General features: G+C 35.9%; 1 long non-coding RNA gene across 2 annotated transcripts in view; it reads right to left on the bottom strand.

Annotated features, from left to right (window-relative positions):
- The window catches only part of LOC123001544 (uncharacterized), a 590,601-nt gene that overhangs the window by 256,518 nt on the left and 315,342 nt on the right, over positions 1-18,741 (bottom strand). Inside the window, exon 4 of one of the 2 annotated variants that reach the window (XR_008955962.1) lies at positions 2,669-2,750. This is a non-coding gene — a long non-coding RNA (uncharacterized LOC123001544). The remainder of the gene's footprint in view (positions 1-2,668; positions 2,751-18,741) is intronic. The other variant, XR_006410538.3, reaches the window with a different exon arrangement.

Here is an 18,741-nt window from a genome sequence, read left to right as displayed (position 1 = left end):
CAAAATGTTAAAAATACACCATGGAGAGTCCTCAGATCTCCATAATAGTTCAATAAATATATCAGGATTGGGATATAAATGTATCAGAATGAATTTATAAAGGAAGATAAAAAAAACCATAGCATAAATAATACTTTGGAACTAACTGATAAAAGTGCTCTCTACTATAGATAGTAGAATACTGTACTATAGATATTAAAATCAGTGCATTTTCAACTGAAAAAATAGTGCTTAATAGCAAGTATTTATTGACCTTAATGTATAAAAATCTTAAATATTTTATTATTGTTAAATATAATAAAAGACAATTCAAAGAGAGGAGACACATGGGTAGACTATTGTTTAAATTACAGAGTGTGTCACCAAAAAAACGGTAGTATTGCCTTCAAAAATAAGAAAGCATTAAAAGAAATTTGCACCTTAATAATTTTAAATCCATGACCTAATTTGAATTTTGATCCAAACAAAATTATGACATTTTTCTGATGAAAACATGATGGAAACACTAGGCATCCTGAGTATTTACCAAATACTGGTAACAACTATAACTAAAAATAGCAAATTGGGCCAAAAACCAACGAACAGTAAAGACATATAGGTCACTATGGGCGCCTGGGTGGCTCAGTTGGTTAACTGCCTTCAGCTCAGGTCATGATTCTGGAGTCCCAGGATCAAGTCCCGCATTGGGCTCCCTGCTCGGCAGAGAGTCTGCTTCTCCCTCTGACCCGCCCCCCACTCCCATGCTCGCGCACGCGCACTCTCTCTCTCTCGTTCTGTCTCTCTCATAAAGACATATGGGGCACTAGAAAAGGGTAAGATAGGGTCCAGGAGGGAACTGAAGAAAGGTGTCCTGGAACAGTTGGCCGTGGCACTCTGTGTTGACAGTTAAATGAGATTGGTTATTTGAGTTTGAGAGAACAGATTAAGAAATGACATGAACGAGTAGAGGTAGACGGTAGTAAAGTGAAGCGATTCCTGATTGAAACTAGAAAAAATTTATTGAACCCATCTACAGGACACCTTAAAAGGCACTACAGGAGTCTGGGTTTTCTTTAATGGGAAATGAAATTTTGTTTTGACTTTTTTTTTTTTTTTTTTTTTTTACTTAAATAAGGAAGCTGCATTATAACATCAGTGCTCTGCAAAGTTTGTTGTCAGGCATATATAGAATTAAAGGACTTAATTCAGAGAGATCAGCTACAAGAGCTTGTATGATATTTGAGGCCACAGATAATGAAGGCCTGGATTTTATTTTTGGTTTTGAGAAGATAAATGTGGACAACAGTGCTGAGGCAAAGTGAGGAGCTCTGATACTGGATGCAGCAGGAGAGAAACAAAGAAGACTGGACCACAAGGAACCCAGAAGTCTGTGGATAGACACCATGTGTGTCTACTGTTCTGCTGGGACTGATAGTCCCTTGTATCTGATTCAGAAGTCTCCTGTCTTCTTCCTAGACCCATGGAATTCAGGTAGACTAAGTGGTTACTTTGTAAGAATGGTGAACAATCAGACCCTTCATAGTTCCTGACTCCCAAATTTGCTGAGATTTTTTAATTCCTTAGATAGCCATCACTTAAAAATACTTAGTGGTTTTCTTAAGATCTTGGTTCTTTGAGTAATAATGCATGAGAGCAAAAAAATGGCTCTCTGTCCTTCATGAGCTTAAATGTACTGAGAAGACATTCTTTTTAATATAACACAGGTTTCAGGTAATACGAAACCATATTAAAGTATTTGATTGTGTTTGACTGAGTTTTGTGGTTCTTCTTATAAATCTAGAATTGAATCTAAGCAGTGACACCCTGGTCCACTGGGTTAGCTGCTGGTTAGATTAGGGCATTAAGGAAAGCTGAACACTTTTCTAAAGGGATGTGAGAAATATCTAAGAAATAGAATGATTCAAGGAAAATCACAATATTACAATGATTTCAGTGAATCTACAGGATGCAGAGACAGTAGGTGACTGAGTATAGAGCGCTTTTTGGGAAACAATGACAAATAAGCTAGGAGACAGAGCTCAATGGAAGATCCGAAGTCATAAAAGTTCTTAAAAGTGTCGCCCTTGATCCAATCACAAACACTGTGTTCTGAAATATTATTGTGAAAAAAATACTAGCACGATTGAGATGAAGTGAGATTGTAGTCATTTAACTAGTCAACCTAAAACCAGTAATTATGGTATTTCATATCCTGTGTCATCCATGAGCACCCACATAGTGAAGACCTCTTCAATTCTTCAACTGATTCATGCATAATTAGGGAAATTTTGTCATATTACAATTCATCGTTTGATTGCCTGCCCAGAGAAACAAGACCCACATTGGTTGAGACATTCTGCTATTGTTCTTTAGATACTTATAATTGTCTAACAGCTCCTTATGTTAATAAATACACAAATGGTCCATAGTGTGTTCCTTCAAACTGTTTCTGTAAGGGTTAGTCTCTCCCCAGCTTCCCTAAATTTCATCAAAACAGGTTAATTACTCTCAGGGAGGAACTCACTTGAATCCTCATTGAAAGCCATATACTCCTATATCTAAATGCTCTTTTATTTTCCTCCCTTAAAAAATTCATAATTTCTAAACATTTTTACACAAAAGTACGAAACAGCTTGATGAAATTGAAATTTAAAAGAACAGAAAAATTTTAGATAAATTCAGTACTCACATACCACGATGCTTCTGAGATCAGTGATAAGCAGGAAGAGCACATTAAACCAGGATTCACAAATGCGCTGCTGATGGGAAATCTGTACGCAAGGAGAAAAATCAATACAACTGATCAGGCATCGCAAATGATTACTGAACACAGTTATCAGGAATGTTTCTAAATCCAACAGCAGCCTAAGGGAAATAATGGCAGACACAACATCCATTTTGTGCAATGGGAATCATAGTAAAGAAAAAAAGACCAGAAGACAAGTGTGATACTGGGGATTTTGTGTTAAAGGATGACACCTGAAAAGAATTCAGAATTGATCTAAAAGGATTTAAAAAAGGATTGCTCAAACGTATTCTAGATCTACATAGCAGAAAGCAGTCACACAAAACATGTAGCTTTTCAAAAGTCTGAAAAGAATTAGGAATGGTTTAGCATTAAATGTCTTCAGAGATCGACTAGGTCCTTTGGATTATTCTTAATAGGGGTTTATATTCAATCATTCTCTGGCTTGATATAAAGCTTAAATAGACTGAAATTAAGATCAAAACATGCTGTTTTATTTATGTTTTTCTGCTTTGTGTTTGCACGCCTTTCTTTTACGACTTTATTCCACTCAAAATACATGAAACATTACTGTTGAGTTTTACGGGAAATACGATTGTATGAAGGTGAATCATCAAAAAGCTTATTTTTTATAATTAGATACTTTCTAGAGCTCAGAAAAATTCTAGTGATCAAGATGTGAAAAAGTACTAACTTATGCTAGATATAGTAAGTCAATGATTACTCTCAAGGACAATGACAAAAAGAATCATAAAAACATGCATATATAACAAAGGATGAAAGTACTTGACAAACACAGAAGGAGTCAATAATGCAAAGAAAGAAGTGGGTAGAACATACACAAAACAAAATTTTTATGATGTATTTTTTGTTTTTTAAATTTTTTTTGTTGTTGTTTCAACATTTATTTAAATTCTAGTTAGTGAACTTACAGGGTAATATTAGTTTCAGGACTAGAATTTAGTGATTCATCACTTACATACAAAACCCAGTTCTCATCACAATAAGTGCCCTCCTTAATGCCCATCACCGATCTGGCCCATCCGCCACCCCCATCCCTTCAGCAACCCTCAGTTTGTTGTCTATAGTTAATAGTCCCTTATAGTTTGCCTCCCTTTGTTTTCCCCTTTCCCCTATATTCATCTGTCTTGCTTCTTAAATTCCACGTGTGAGTCAAATGAAGAAGCATTTGCCTTTCTCTGACTGACTTATTTTGCTTAGCATAATAAACTCTAGCTCCAACTGCATCATGGCAAGATTTCATTCTTTTTGATGGCTGAGTAGTATTCCATTATATTTATATACCACACCTACTTTATCCATTTGATGAGGTATTTAAACCCAAATATATCAATAATTACATTAAAAACAAATTAACTCAATACACTATATAAGTTTTTAATATTGATTTAATTTAAAAACATGCTCTACTTTATGCTTTTTTAAAGTGACATTAGAAATGTTGAAAATGAAAGAAAATGCAAAAAAACCCCTCATTCATTGCAATCTCCAATCAAATAAAGCTGATGTAGCTATAATAATGTTACACAAATTAGATTGTAAAACACAAAGCCTTATCAGAAATAAATAGGGACATTTATAACAATACAAAGGAAATACACTAGACATAATATGTCTATATTTGTGTGGAATTGTGATACAGTATTACATAAATAAAAAAAAAGACAAACTAAAAAAAATACACAAAGTTACAATAAGATGGGAATGAGTTCACATCTTTCTCTTTGTAATAGAAAGGAAAAATAGGGAAAAAATAAGTGGAAGCTATTTTCAATTTTGATAATTGAAAAACACACCTGACTTGATTGACTTAGAGATACCACTGCACTCAACACAAGTATAACTTGTTCTGAAATTAATATGAATCATTTTCCAAAAGGAATCATATCTTGGGGAATAAATCATGTCCCAGAAAATTTGCAATACTGAATGAAAACAGAGCACGCTATTTGACCACTGCAAATAACTAGAAATCAGTAATAGAAATGTCACTAAAAAATCATCAATTTAGAAATTAAACCGTAAACCTGTAAAGAACATAGTGGTTAACAAATAACTCAAAATAGATACAGAGAGTGTTTTAAATAAAATGATTATGAAGATCTGGACTAAATTTACAGTGGAATGTAGTTAAAGTTATGCTTAAAGAATAAACTTAGTCTTGAAAGGGTATTTTAGATCACTAACATTTTCTCCAGGAATTTGAAAAAAATAGTAACTTAAATTCAAAGACAGTAGAAGGAGGTAAATAACATATATAAGAATAAATTTACTAAACAGAAAAATGTAAAAAGAAAAGTAATACAGTAAAAGATAATTTCTTAAAAATAAGTAATATAATCTATAATGATCAAGAAAAAATAAGAAAAGTCATTAATACTCCAAAGGAAAAAATATGTTAATATAGAGTATCTTAGAGACATTTAAAATAAGAAGAGAATATCTATTATATTTATGCTACAAGATTTTCAAGTTTAGTTGTAGACATATTCCTAGAAAAATAAACAAATTAAGAAAAACAGACATAGTAACAAATATAAGAACAGAGTAGCCCAATAATCTATGAAATGGACAAAGCATTTTAACTTCTACAGGTCTTGTGACTTCACCAGTGAATTCTTCAAACTATTTAAGAAAGACATAATACCCTTTTACACAAACTTTTCTAGAACATAGAAAAGGAGTAATTATTTTTCAACTTATTTTATGAGAATGACCCAATCCTGCTGCTGAAATCTAACAATTACATTGTAGAGATAAAAATTACAGGCCAAGCTGCTGATGAACATTGGTACAAAAAGCATAAACAAACATTAGCAAAACATTTCAACCATATATAACAAATAATTCATTAATATCACGTGGGTTTCAGTCACAGAACAGAGGACACGATTGAAAGAATGAAAAGGCCACTAAAAATAGGAAATATCTCTAATACATAATAAGGGAAAAGAGTGGTATTTGGGATATATACAGTACTCTTGTAAAGCAACAACAGTAATAGAAAAAGTTAATCTCCTAGAAACATGGGTTAAGGACTTATGCAGATATCATATGTACACATCTGTGTGTGTAGGTACACACACAACATCCCGATGATCATGAAGACATGAAACAGTGTTTCAGATCATTAATCATCTGGGAAATGCAATTAAAATTCAAATTAGAGGGGTGCCTGGGTGGCTCAGTGGTTATAACAGCCTCTGCCTTCGGCTCTGGGCGTGATCCCAGCGTTATGGGATTGAGCCCCACATCAGGCTCCTCTACTGGGAGCCTGCTTCTTCCTCTCCCACTCCCCCTGCCTATGTTCCCTCTCTCGCTGGCTGTCTCTCTGTCAAATAAATAAATAAAATCTTTAAAATAAAATAAAATAAAATAAAATAAAATAAAATTCGAATTAGAGATCACCACAAACTCATCAGAACTGTGACGTTTAGGAAAAGAACATGGAAACAAATCTTGGTCAGATGTGGAGCAACCAGAAGAGTCACAGAATGTTGGTGGAGGTGTAAACTGGGAAAACTATGTGGGGAAATTTCAGATAGTGTGTCCTCATTCTGAATATTTGATCAGATGACAGCAATCCCACTCATAAATGCCCAGTAGAAATGTGTGAGTAAATGCACCGAGAGGCATTTACACGAACGTTCATAATGTCATTCCAAATAACCACGCACTACAAACAAATCGAATGTTTGTTATCATTATACTGGCAACAAAGAATCGGGGGGTGTCCATGCAAAAGTGCAATGGCTTTCACAAACACACTGTTCACAGAAGAAGCCAGAATAAAAAAGAAAGACATAACAAAACAAATGGATGGAGTTAGAAATCAATTGCCCGGTTACCCTTCGCAAGGTGGATTGGGTCACGGTAGGGAGGAGATGCAACTGGTATTTGCAAGGTAACATCCTGGTAATTTATTTTACGTTCTGGGTGCCGGTCATAAGGGTGTGTTCCTTTCATGAAAATTCATAAGACATGCACTTATAATTTATCAACTTTTCTCTACATATTTCCACAGAAGCATAGATTTCTCATGTATATGTGTGCATGTGTGTATTTAATCATATGCCATTAACACAAAAACATAAGCATTGAGAAGGTGGGAGCCAAAAACATTATTCTGTTCCTTTTCATATACATAAAAAACCAATCTTTCAACAAGATCATCTACAAAACCCTTTTCTCACACTTTGTATGAATCACATAGGTATATTTTCCCTAAATGCATCCCTTCTCTATAATTTTAAGGTAAGATTTATGAGAACAAATGTACGTATTGGCTGTGTATTGTTGGGTATATATTGTTGCTATGTATTGTTGACTAAACAAAAAACTTCACAACAAAGAGGAAGCCTGTGCTCATTAATGAGCACGGTTTGATACTCGAGAATGAACGATCTATTATTTAAATTGGCTATAATTTCATGTAACATTTGAACATATATATATGAATATGTATATGAGTATATGTGGTATATGTGTCTATTGAATAATCTTTCTTTGTTTTGTTGTTTTTGTGGGAAGAAATAACATGGCAGCTTTGAGCTGTCCCACCCTGTGGCTTTCTCCCCAAATGCTGAGAATATTATTAGGAGTCTCATCTTGAAGACAGCGGGATGTTTGTATATGAATGTTTTATTTCCTTCTGCAATGACTGGGTTTCTTAAAAATGGTAAACAAAGGAAATTTTCACCCCATCTGCAATCTGCATAAATGACAAAAAAGCGGATGGTGGTGAGGAAAACCTGATAGACACCAAGGCATGGAAATGCAGGTTGTTTCACCTTGTAAGGTACGTATGGCTGCCTGCATCTCTTCTTGATGTCTCTATGGAGCTGAGGAACCGTAGAGACCCTTCTCTTCCTCCATGTGCCACACAGGGAGTTCCCTTCCACTTATGCACCGATGGTATTGTCACTCACACTGCTTTGAATACTACGAGAACAAAGGGATAGAGAAAAAAAATAGTATTTCATTTTTAATACACACACATTCTGGTGACTGAACTTGGTGCACCTTGACGATGGTGATGTTTCTGTACTGAATTAAATCTAATAACTGTTATCATGTGTTTTTTTATTTTATTTTGAAGAAAAGAAAGAAATTAGCAAATGTGTATCAGGTGGTAAAGAGAATGGGGAAGATACAATATCTTACTAAGCTAGAGCAAAGCCATCAAACGTACTGGTGACTACTCACAACATAATAGACCTGTTAGATGGTATATTTTGGTTTTTTTTAATACGATAAAATGTGTATTATTTCCCCTACTGGGAAGAGAACACTGGGATCCAGAACTATTAAATATGTTGCCTAAGGTTAGAAAATCAAGAAGTAGTAAAAGTGGGTTTCAAACAGTCTTATTTCAAAGCCACATTTTCCACTCTATTTCATTGACTTTAAGGTAAATGTATGATTGATTCACTAACTGAATGAATGAATGAGTGAATGAATGAATGAGTGAATGAATGAAAAGTGAATGAGTTACTCACCTAGTAGTAAGAACATTATGAGTGGAAAATTTTAGCGCTTGTCATTTTGAGTCACCACATGAAATGTTAAAACATAATTTTATCATTTCCACCATATGATATATTGGGCATATCTTAGATTTTTATATTACAACCAGCCAGAATTACAAGACAAAGTAAAGTGTCTCTGTCTGACCTGACCATAGGTGAGAACTATGTTGTCACTAAGGACATCTATGCAAAGAAAAAGCCCAGAACGTGAACCATGAAGACATGCAGGTCAACCAATATAATCGTTTCCTGGTCAGTTGTTGTTTAAAAAAAAAAAAAAAAATCTTGAAGGACGGAAGTTCTTGACTGGATCTATTTCTTTACAGTCACTGCAAGGGTTTGCAAGAAATAATTGACTTTCATGAAAATCACATTCATGTATCTTTAACACAAAGAAAGAAATAAATTGTTGTTCATTTCTCAGGAATCCAAGATTTGACAGTTCTCCTACGATAGAATTAGGACTGGATTATTCATAAATAGTAACATGAAGCAATTTATTACTAAAACTGATCTGAAGGTAGAGTTTGGTTTCTTCAAACACTGAAAAGATAAACATGAATCAACAGTGTCAGAAGCCTAACAAAATTCCCTCCAAGTGTTTTTATTGTTCATAAATACAGTATTTTCAAAACTGCAACTGATAAAAAATTATGTTTGGTCCAATATATTTTATTAAAATGTAAAACAAAAAATTTGCAAATCAAGGAGACTGGGAATGTTGACTTATGAATAATTTTTTTCTGCTCCTTAAAGCACTAATGGAAAGATTATTATATTCCCTGGTTTAGTGTTAAATATATATACACATATGTGTTATATAAGTACTTATAAATATATATAACATATAACATATACATGTTATCTATGTTAAATTTATATATAGGTATACACACACGTGTGTGTGTGTGTGTGTGTGTGTGTGTGTATATATATATATATATATATGTATATATATGTAAGTTTGTTATTCTGTGCAAAGGTCTTTGTTAAACCTTAGTGTGAATTTCAAGATGGGCCTGAAAAAATTCATGTCTATGAGGTGCTGAATACCACATTAGAATACAATAAAACATCTATGTGTATGCATTTAGATATATGTATTAAATATAGATATATTGAATACACATATAAATTGCTGATGGGTAGTATTGTGATCTGTGATTCAGGAAAAATAAGATGTATAAAATAAGATGTATTATAAATTAGCTTCCAAAACTACCCTCAAGTTAATGATAACTCATATTTGCATACATGATTTCTGAAACTAAATGTTTGGAAATATTAGTTACTAATTTAGGATTTTGTCTTAATCCCATTTCCTAATGGGGCATATCCAGAACAGGATTGATAACTGCAAACTGCAATCCTTTAGCTAAACTATACTGCCTCCACTCCTGAGTCATCAATATTAGTATGAGTCATGTAAATTAGGTTTTTGCTGCGATAATGCTGTATTTACAAACAACTCCATAATCTCCATGGCTACGACACTCTTATTTCTCATTCACAAGTGTTTGACTAAGTAACAACGGTTTAACTAAACATGATTGAGCCTGAGTTCAAGTTTGCTCCATGTATAAATGAATCACACTATCATACTCTATACAAGTTCACGTCTATGATTCAGTGGAGACAGTTCTGCTCTATGTGTTTACTGGTGGCTCTTATGTAACTCCTGAACAGCCAGCCATCTGGTATACTAAAAAAAAAAACAGTAGAAACTTTTAGACATTCAAAACCACTGTCATCTGCTAAAACTTGAAAGTCTAGCCTTTGGGAAAAAGAAAAAATAATTCAGAGGTGAAAGCTGCATCCACCACCCTCCCTCCCTCCACTTGACCTTTTTAATGTGTATCTGCATTTTCCATCCAGAGAATTGGTCCCTATGATGAACACAGAAGCCCTAGTAGAGAGGGTTTCATACTTAATGTGCTAAAAGCAAATATCTTGTCATTTGTAATTGGGAAAACACACCATCAGGAGTGCTGTTTCAATTATTTTTGGGGAAAAAAACTTCATGTATAGTTCAGACACAAAGATAGCCTTCAGTAGGAGAGTCTATCCTACTCAGAAGAAGGCAGCTCTGAGAAGAGAGGATGCTCTCCCTGCTCCTGGAGAAAGATTTTGAGAATAGATTACATGCCTCTAATACATTTTCTAGCTCAAAGAGCAAATTCACCTATAAAAACTGCCTGCAAACTTCAAGTTCAGAGTTGGGAGTTAGAAAATAATTTACATACAATATATGCCACTATTTTTTCCATAGGATACTCAGTTAAATTTGAACGTCAGAATTTATTTATTTATTTATTTATTTTTACTCTTTATTTAAATTCAAGTAAGTTAATATATACTGTACTATTAGTTTCAGGGGTAGAATTCAGTGATTCATCAGTTGCATATAACACCCAGTGCTCATTCCATCATGTACCCTCCCTCCTTAATGCCCATCACAGAGTTACTCCATCCCCCACCCACCTTCCCTCCAGCAACCCTCAGTTTGTTCACTATAGTTAAGAGTCTCTTACGGTTTGCCTCCCTCTCTGTTTCCACCTCTGATTTTTAAAAAAAGTGTGTATATATATATCCCATGCAATACCTGGGACATACCTATACTAAAAAAGTATTTGTGAAACATAGGGGTAAAGGTTTCATGATATTGGTCTAGGCAATGGTTTCTAGGATATCACACCGAAAGCACAAGCAATTAACAGCAACATAGACAAGCAGGACTATATCAAACTAGAATGGTTCTGCACATTAAAGGAAACAATCAACAATATGAAAAGGCAACCTGTGGAACAGGAAAAAAAAATATTGCCAAACCACATATCTGATAAGGGGTTAATGTTTAATGTATATATGAAACTCTTACCGCTCAATAGCAAAAAACAAAACAAAACAAAACAGACTAATTAAAAATGGACAAAAGACTTGAATAGACATTTCTCCAAAGAAGACACAAGATGGCAAACAGGTACATAAAAAGATGCTCAACGTCACTAGTCATCAGAGGTAAAGAAATCAAAATTTCATACTTATTAGGATGGCTATTACCAAAGAAAACCCAAAACAACAACAACAACAAAAAACAAAGAAGTGTTACTAAAGATGTAGAAAAATTGGAACTCTTGCGCACTGTTGGACAGGACGTAAAATGGCACAGCCACAATGGAAAACAGTATGGAGGTTTCTCAAAAAATTAAAAATGAAATGACTAATGATCCAGCATTCTCGCTTCCAGGTGTACATTCAAAAGAATTAAAACCAGGATCTCAAGGAGGTCTCCACCCGATGTTCACTGCAGCATCATCCATAATAGCCAAGCTACAGAAACAACCTAAACGTCCACCAACAGATGAATGCATCAATAAAATGCATACGCATACAGTGGAACACTGTTTAGCCTTAACAAGGTGGGAACTCTATCATTTGCAACAACATGGGTGGACAGAGAGGACACCATGCTGAGTGAAATAAGCCAGTCACAGGAAGACGATACGGCATGATTTCACTTACATGAGCTTTCTACAACAGCCAGATTCATAAAACAGAGTGGCATGGTGGTTGCCAGGGGCTGGAGATGGGGAGCTGCTGTTCAACGGGTATCAAGTTTCAGTTATGCCAGATGAGCAAGTTCCAGAGAGCTACTGCACAGCACAGCACCTACAGTTCAGGTTTAATATTGAACACTAATTTAAATACTTAATATTTATCTTATACATATTTATTTATAAATATTGAATGTTCATTATGAGTGTAGATCTTATGTTAAGTATTCTTACCATAATAAAAAAGAAATAAAACAGGCTGAAAAATTATGCTTACTACATACGTCATCAGTGTGTAACCCAAAAATAAACCAACACAAACTATATTAAAATAAAATGGAAATACAGTCACTGACATGTTTATTATGATGCTCTTTGGTGAATAAAACTTAGGAATTCCTTTTCCCTTTAATTTTTTTCTACATTTTAATATGTTTTCTTTGTTAATAATAAGCATTTATTACTTTTATGATATAAAAATATTTATGAATAAAAGCATGTTCAAGCACAGCTTTTGTGAAATTTTAAATGATAAATGTTATAGACCCTCCCTAGTTATTTAATAAAAAATAAACAGCCAAAAATAGTATTTGTGCTTTACCTGAAATTCTTCTATTTTCCCTGGCAACGCCCCCTGGGCTGGACTATAGGAGTGATGCGGGTCACTGGCTTCTTAGCTCTACAATGTCTTTCCAGCACTCTCAAGATTCCGTCTTGGTCTCTTTCCCTAGCTTCTCTTTTTCTGCCTTATCTTCCAGCAATGGCATCCTCCAATCATGCCCCACCCTCTGTTCGCTTCACTCTTACCAGCCTCTTTGGAAGTCTCTTCCACTCCCGTGTTAAAACTGATGCTGAGATACTGGCTGTCCTGTGTCTAGCACCCCGAGAGTGTAATATTTTAGTTCATTGGCATGTGATCCCAGGATCTTTCAGGTGGGTCCCTCAAAAATCCTAAATTAGCCATATGTGTTCCACACCTGGCTTTGGGCAGGACCTGTGGAATACTTTGAATCACAGTATAAGAACGCATAACAGGCATTCCACGGAACCCAATAAAGGAATATTTATTGAGCAATTAATTATTTATCATACACTGAATTAACTGAAAAATGACAAAAAGGAAAAAAATATAATTTTGCTTTGGTATGTCACAATTAATTCTCCTTTTCCATTCACACAATTGAAACAGTTACAGATTTCTTTTTACACTAATAAAGATATGGTTCACATGTCACTGAATCATATTTTAATCTAGATGACCTTTTCACAGGCTCTTGCTGGAAACAGCTTTATTGCTTGTCCATCAAGGCTCTTCATGCTCTTGGTGAGATTAACCCTGAATTGCATCTCTATTTTGAAGAGAATTCATTTACTGAATATTTACTGTGTGTTAGACTGATAGGCTGGAGAAAATACTGTGAATAAGACAACTGACCACCGCCTCAGGTTTTACAATTTCAGTTGTATGTATTTCTGGACTGTTCTATTTTTTAAATAAGTTCTTAAAGATGCACTAACACAATTGCCAAACACATACCTAGGATAATATGGGCAATTAATTTCAGAATCCCACAGAAATTCTATCTAAAGACCAAACATAGGAAAAACCTCCTGATTATCATGGAAAAACTTGCAGAAAAATCACTAAACTATTATACTTCAATTTCAAATATTAAGCAAATGGTTTTATATGCACAACATCATGCCACGTAGAGTCAAAATTGAAGATTACAGGGGCGCCTGGGTGGCACAGCGGTTAAGCGTCTGCCTTCAGCTCAGGGCGTGATCCCAGCGTTATGGGATCGAGCCCCACATCAGGCTCCTCTGCTATGAGCCTGCTTCTTCCTCTCCCACTCCCCCTGCTTGTGTTCCCTCTCTCTCTGGCTGTCTCTATCTCTGTCGAATAAATAAATAAAATCTTTAAAAAAAAAAAAAACGAAGATTACTAGTTATCTGTTTAAATTTCATAATAACGCATATTTTTTTTTTACTTTCTACAAAATCCTCAATCTCAAAATTTTCACGTCTTTTTCACCTGGAATAAAAACATCTGTAGTAAAATCAAAAGAATGACCATCTTCTCTGACACATACACACACACACTCACCTACATTCTGTTTGTCATAATTGTAATAAGAGTGAGTCATAGTTAAGCTAATTTTCTGTCAACTATAAAACTAATTTTCTGTCAACTATAAAACTAATTTTGTTTCAAATCCTCTGGTTGAAAGTGTTCATTGAATAAACCAATATAAATGGAACTGATATTTATTTAATATTAATTATATTAATATATTAATAATTTACTTTCTGCTGACCTCCTCAAGCCACATGCAGAATCTGTGAACTAACTCAGGGTCTTTGCAGAATTTTTCATTTTCTGTTGACTCACCTTAACTCTATTTATCCAGAAGGAGTGACTGCTGCACAGTTTTCAACTCTGTTCAAAGGCGGCAGAAATGAATGGGCTTATTAAAGACTGACATAAATTTTCAGAATTCTAAAACCTGTTTGTTTGTATTTTACAAAGCTCTAGGCTTAGTGTTAAGCCGAGGCTTACCAAGCCTGCCTGCCTGGCAGCTCAGATGCTGTCCACAATGAAATAACAAAGAATGTGACTCTCAAAAGAAAGCTGATGGGAATGTTTTCATTTCCTGAAGATGTTTAAAAAAAAAAAAAAAAAAGCTTATATCGTCCAGTTTGATTTATTTTAAACACAGACTACTTCTATCTTGGTTCCAGATGCTAATTTGCATATAGTCTTTGTTTTTAGGAGGACACAGGAAAAACATGCTTTCCCACCTTCTCACCAGACTCGTTTTAGAATACTTTTTTTTTTCTTTTGAGAGGCTAGGTCACCTAACTTTATAAAGTAAACAATGAGAAAAGAGTCCAGACTTTCATTCTTGGCCCTAAAACTGACTCATGGTGTCCTCTCAGAGACCTTATTTCTCCTGGAAGCATCTCTCGTCCCGAGAAACAGCCATTAGGAGAGGCGTGCTGCTCTCTGTTCCGTGACACGGCCCTGGCACCGCCTTCCCGAGGACAGTCTTCCCTTCGGGCGCTGGCTCGTCGAGGCAGAGCACTGAGGAGCTGTTTGTGCTGCTCGACTGTCCTACTTCACAACGACTTCTTACGGTGATTAGACCCACAAAAGATCATTTTAAAAATATGGAGCTGTTGGTGTGAATGAGGCAGTAAAAATGTAATTATGGCAAAAGAGCAAGAAGTGGATAAATGAGAAAAGTGAGTGTTTTACCTCTGTGCACCCAGCTCCGAGTCAAAGCTTACAGCAGTGAATTGTTTTTCAATAAAGAAAAACAAAGAAAATCTAAAATAAGAAATTACTTTAAAAGGAAGATAATATTTAATAAATTATTATGCACACATTGTTTTACATATTTCATCTGAAATTGCCATTTAACACACAATAGCCATCATTTTTAAAATTTAAACGCCAGGTAAGCTGGGACAGAAACAAATTACATAGGCACACAAACAGGCAATTTTTTGTAATTAAGAAAGTACAAAATGACGGTGTAGACTTTTCTACCAGATCTTTCTGATACAGGAGAACATAATCCCCCCCCCCCCCAACTACACTAGTTTCATCATTATATAGACAAAGGGATTGTGACAATTTGGTTATTTTTTAACTTTCAAAACTTCTTTGCATTTTTGATGATATCTTTTATAATCCATAAGCTGTAAAAATTTCAACTTGCCAAGAAAACAAGAAGTTATGTATTTATCCGCTATTTGGAGCCTCTACACTTGGATTACACACCCCGCTTGGACCCACACATCCCTACTGTTCCAACACCATATTACTCCACATGAATTTCAAATTTCTAACTTACTGCTGATAAGTGTATACACAGCAGTACTGACTCACTCCAAGTAGTAAGAGGTAAGAAGACCATGAGATGTACAAAGAAAACACATGAGAGGCTGAATTCCAGAACTGTTGATTTCTAAGCACTAAGAGATACAACTGCCTCACAGCCCATACAAATTTACAGGTCTACTGTGGCAGCAAGAGGAACACCCATGAGCTAAGGTGACTTCAGCAATTGCCTTAAATCTTTATCTTTTTTTAAAGTCATCTCTACACCCAATATGTGGATCGAACTTAAAACCCCAAGATGAAGAGTCACATGCTCGACCGACAGAGCCAGGCAAGTGGCCCTCCTAAATCTTCATCTTAACACTTCTACTATGATTGCAATCAGAATTTCATCATGAACCTAAATTCCACTCTGTGTACCACAACCCATGGCTTCACCAGTCAAAAGAAATGAGAGACAGCCTAGAAGAGGTTAGAAGAGTTATAAGTTAAAACTATTAGGGCTGGTTTTAAGCAAAAGCCAACATAATGAGCTCTGGAAAAGTTTTGGTTTCAGATTAGAACGGACCATCCAAGTTAAACATTTTGAGGAGATTCTGGAGAAAATAGTGATTGAACTATTCAATTATACAAGGTGCTGTTGTATAGAGAAAAGCACACTTGCATTAACCCAGAACCTAAGTCACTTCCCGGTTCTGTAACACTGGCCAAGCTACTTCCTGGTGTTAACTTCCTATTTGAAAAGAGGGAGATTAATTTAGGTGACCCAAAAAACCTCTAGCAACATGGGATTTTTCATATTTAATATGAGGTCAAAAAATGTCAGAAAAGCAATGTTAGAATGTGTAATGGCCACACAAATGTCAGAATCTTTATAGTCAAAACAGATCGTTGGGAATGCTAATTTGTCTTACCGACAATTTAGAAATTTTCGTTGGAAAAACTGAGAAAGAGAGAGAGATATTACAATAAGGACACAATGTGCTTCCTTTGAGATATACAGACCAAAGGAGAGCCTAGATGAATTTAGAATGGCATCGAGAGAGAACAATTTTTTTTTTTTAGATTTTATTTATTTGAGAGACAGAGAGAGAGCACAAGTGGGGGGAGGAGCAGAGGGAGAAGCAGATTCCCCGCTGAGCAAGGAGCCCAATGTGGGACTTGATCCCAGGACCCTGAGATCATGACCTGAGCCGAAGGCAAACACTTAACCAACTGAGCCACCCAGGCGCCCCGAGAACAATTTAAATTGTTTTTAACAAAGGAAATGCATCTGACATTGAACCAATATTGCTGAAAGTGCCACCCATATGTAATCATACTAGAAGTGAGACTAGAGACCACTTGATTATAAAACAAGTAGACATATTTCAAGATTTTAAAAAATACACAAAAATAAATATATAAATCATGCAGCAGGTAGTACCCACCTGGATTAGTGAATTTATTGTTCAATCTACTCAAACATTTGAATACCTAGAACAAGAATTATACCGAGCTAGATTAAGTATATGGTCACGGAGCTCACTGAAATTTACACACAATCACCAGCCTTCAAGGAAGCCCACTATAACTGGAAACATACGATAGATATGTTAAATTAAAATTATAAAAGCTAAAAATAATAATAATAAAAGTAAATAATAGTGAAGACATCATGGGACCTTTTCGTACTGACTTCTTGAACTTCATGCTAAGTGCTTACACTACCTTTTGGAGAGAAGGAATATGGCTTGCAGGCGGCAGACAATGGTCGTGCCCTTAGGAAGTGGACAGTCAGTGCTCTGCCCAGGTCCCCTTGTTGGCTCCAGGCGTGTTTCCCCCCAAAGCAGCCAGCAACCCAGTCTTTGATGGACACTCAACTCAGACTGCTGGATCCCACCTGCCTGTACCCAGGAGAGCTGGGGGTGCTCCCCCTTGTAGGCTTTCCCAATGCTTTACACATGCAGAGGCATCACATTCCATTTGCCTTCCTAAGGATTTGAACAACGGGGAAGTACCACCTACGTAGTCAGGAGTTCCCACCAGGATTAAGCCAATTACTCTCTGTGGATGGTGTGTAATATTGTACCCTTGTTTGGCTGTCACTGCTTCCAAGACCCACTTCCTCACATCCCTACTGGTTTTTCCTGGGAAATCTTCCTAATAATTTACTTTCACAAGAAATTTTGTCTTAGGGTTTCCTTCTGGGGACCCAAACCTATGATATCTCCTCAATATCCACTTTTTTAGGGGGAGAAGAATGGGGGAGAACATGCACAACTGAAAACTGTAATTTATGGTTCCTATTAGCTGGACGGGGCCAGGTGACAAGGTTCCAGTAAATGATACATAAGAGGAACCTGCTGGGTATTTGAGGGAAAGACCTACTTTCCCAATATAGTGATTTTCCCTTTCTCCATAAACCCTTCTTTTCCCTGCCTGGTGTATCTGCAGGGGGCTGGAGGCAGAACAGCCAGGAGGTGATCGTGAAGACTAAAGGAACCCACAGAGGATCACAGAGCAGAAGGCGAGATGAACACAGTCCAGTGTTCAGTGCCACTGAGGACTCTAGAAGGCCACTGCTTCAGATCTAGACAGCCAACCTCCAGACACCTGAGAAGATTACACAAATAAGACTCTTTTAAAGTTGTGGACCGTTCTATTTCCATGCAAGTGAATGCAATCTCTCACTGATACTGTGTTGATGGAAATAGAGAACTTCAGGATGGTTTTTGTTTTGTTTGTTTGTTTGTTTTTTTAATGGATGAAAATGATTTGCACTTTTTGCAATGGTATATGAAAGGCCCAACTCCCCTGACCTGGGCTGGGTTGGGACCATCCTGAAGTAACCCTCAGGAAATTTGTCTGACATTGCAGCCTGGCGTGGCTTCCAGGCCTCTCTAGAACAACTCCTCTTAAATTAGCAAATGAGGTCTTTTCCACCCCTGAAAACCCTCAGTCAAAGTCAAAATGCCTAAAAATGAATCTCAGCACAGCACCGTACCAGGTGATTGACCTTGAGCAACTGTGCTAGGTTTTACCAACTGCAAATGGTATAAAATATCACCTCCCACAAAGGTTGGC

This window comes from Ursus arctos, unplaced genomic scaffold (assembly GCF_023065955.2).
Source record: "Ursus arctos isolate Adak ecotype North America unplaced genomic scaffold, UrsArc2.0 scaffold_27, whole genome shotgun sequence".
Classification (NCBI taxonomy): Eukaryota; Metazoa; Chordata; class Mammalia; order Carnivora; family Ursidae; genus Ursus; species Ursus arctos.
The sequence above is the reverse complement of the archived record's forward strand: the minus strand, read 5'-3'. Positions and strand labels throughout refer to the sequence as shown.